This window comes from Leptonychotes weddellii, chromosome 11, assembly GCF_054177405.1.
Source record: "Leptonychotes weddellii isolate Sample4059 chromosome 11, ASM5417740v2, whole genome shotgun sequence".
NCBI lineage: Eukaryota > Metazoa > Chordata > Mammalia > Carnivora > Phocidae > Leptonychotes > Leptonychotes weddellii.
Window position 1 is genome coordinate 7,493,448 of NC_138379.1, and position 2,535 is coordinate 7,495,982.

The 2,535-nt window shown below is 40.8% G+C and overlaps 1 non-coding gene across 1 annotated transcript; it reads left to right on the forward strand.

The window, feature by feature from the left end:
• The first annotated feature begins 219 nt into the window (after positions 1-219).
• LOC115944982 (U2 spliceosomal RNA) lies at positions 220-410 on the forward strand. The gene has a single exon (XR_004079467.1). It is a non-coding gene; the product is annotated as a U2 spliceosomal RNA (small nuclear RNA).
• Positions 411-2,535: the final 2,125 nt, after the last annotated feature.

The following is a 2,535-nucleotide window of genomic DNA, read 5'->3' on the forward strand; positions in this document are numbered from 1 at the left end:
GGTTTTACTAGACAGTAGTACATGACCTTTTCCTAACAATGGCTAGCCCCATAAAGTCCTGGAAACCTTGAAATGTTCCTTCCAAATTCCTTAGAGACTTACGCTATCCCTAACTCCCTCCCAATTTGGAAAGTATATAATCAGTCACTCCTCACAGCCCCAGTGCAGCTTTTCCTGCCCACGGGTCCTGTCCCCCTGCTTTAATGAAAACCATCCTTTATTGCTTCTCGGCCTTTTGGCTAAGATCAAGTGTAGTATCTGTTCTTATCAGTTTAATATCTGATACGTCCTCTATCCGAGGACAATATATTAAATGGATTTTTGGAGTTAGGAGATGGAATAGGAGCTTGCTCCGTCCACTCCACGCATCGACCTGGTATTGCAGTACTTCCAGGAACGGTGCACCCCCTTCGGGGGAATAAATGCTGTCCGAAAATTTAAAAAAAGAAAAAGAAAAGAAAAGAAAACCACCCTTTTCACACTGAAGACGTCTCAAGAATTCTTTCTTGACTGTTCATTCCGGACCCCAACATTTCACATCAATAGCCATCTCAAGTTTACAATCTGGTACTTTAGTAAGCTCAACAGAGAGTAAATGCATCTTGTCCAGGAAATTCCAGAAAAGTTCAGAGGATACCTCTTACGAGTGAGACTAGGTCATATGCCCATCCTTGAACCATCACTGTGACTCTTGGGGTTGTCCCCCTGAGGCTTGGGGGGTAGGGTCATCCCATTTGAACTACTTTTTTGAGAGTGATGTGTGGGAGTTTCCAAAGTATCTATGGGATGGTATTACTATAGAAGAAAGATGTGGCATACACCACTACCTGCCTAACAAATAGTTATATCCCTCCTTTTCCTTGCTAATAGAGTCTAAATTCTGTTCAGCAGCAACATGCTAAGGGAAGGAAAGCCCTTCGCTCAGCCTCAGATGAACTGTAATTGGTCTAACCCAAGCACCAGAATTCCATTTCTTTTGTAGTTTCTGGTGTATGGGTCTGCATGTGATGAGGCTCTAGCCAATGAGATTCTAAGGGACAGTCTGCTGGAGGGCTCTTGGAAGGGTTTTCTTCCCTAAGAAAAGGATATTGTCATGTGAGGATGGGAAACTTTAAAGCTGTGGCAGCCATCTTGAAACCATGAAGAGGAAACAGAGATCCCCGGAAAAGCTAACCCGTCAATCTGCCTTTTTGAGAAGCTGAATTATCCAACCTTAGTACTTCCTTTAAAAAAAAAAGTACTAAAATACACATAACATTAAAGTCAGCATTTAAACCATTTTAAAGCCTATAATTCAGTGGTATTTAGTACATTCACAATGTATGAAACCATCAGCATAATCTAGTTCCAGAATACTTTTATCACCCCAAAAGGAAGCCCTTGTACCCATCAAGCAATCACTCCCAATCCTCCTTGCTCCATCCTCTGGCAACCACTCCTCTATTTTCTATCTCTCTGCATTTGCCTATTCTGAATATTTCATATAAATGGATCATATAATATGTGGCCTTTTCTGTCTGGCTTCTCTCATTCAACATAGTGTTTTCAAGATTCATCCATGTTGTGGCATACATATCAGTACGTCTTCCTTTCTCTCTTTCTTTCTTTTATTGGTTTATTTTTTTAAATGGAAGTTTTTTTTTTTAAAGATTTTATTTATTTATTTGACAGAGAGAGATAACGAGAGCAGGAACACAAGCAGGGGGAGTTGGAGAGGGAGAAGCCGGCTTCCCACTGAGCAGGGAGCCCGATGTGGGACTCGATCCCAGGACCCTGGGATCATGACCCGAGATGAAGGCAGACACTTAACGGCTGAGCCACCCAGGTGCCCAATTTGTTTATTTTTTTAAGTAGGCTGCACACCCAGGATGGAGCCCAAAGTGGAGGTCATTGTGGGGCTTGAACTCACGACCCTGAGATCAAGACCTGAGCCGAGATCAAGAGCCGGTCTCTTAACTGACTGAGCCACCCAGGCACCCCAGTACTTCATTCTTTTTTAAGGCTGAACAATTTTACATTGTATGGACATACCCCCATTTTATTTATCTATTCATCAGTGATGGAATTCTAGGTTGTTTCCACCTTTTGACTATTATGAATAGTGCTTCTATGAACATTCATATACATGTTTTTGTTTGAACACTTTCACTTCTGAGGATATGCCTAGGAGTGGAATTGCCAGGTGATGTGGTACTACCATATTTAATTATTGAGGAATTGCCGAACTGTTTTCCACAGTGGCCACACCATTCTGTATTCCCACCAGCACTGTAGGAGGGTTCTAACTTCTCCACATCCCCACCAACACTTGGCTATTTTCTGTTTTTGTGATTATAGCCATTCTAATGGGCATGAAGTAGTTCATGATGGTTTTTATTTTTATTTACCTAATGACACTGAGCCTCGTTTCATGTGTTGTTTGGCCATTTGTATATGTTCTTTGGAGAAATGTCTATTCAACTCCTTTGTCCATTTCTTTTTAAAGATTTTATTTTATTTTACTTTTTTAATTTAATTTCATTTAATTTTTATTTA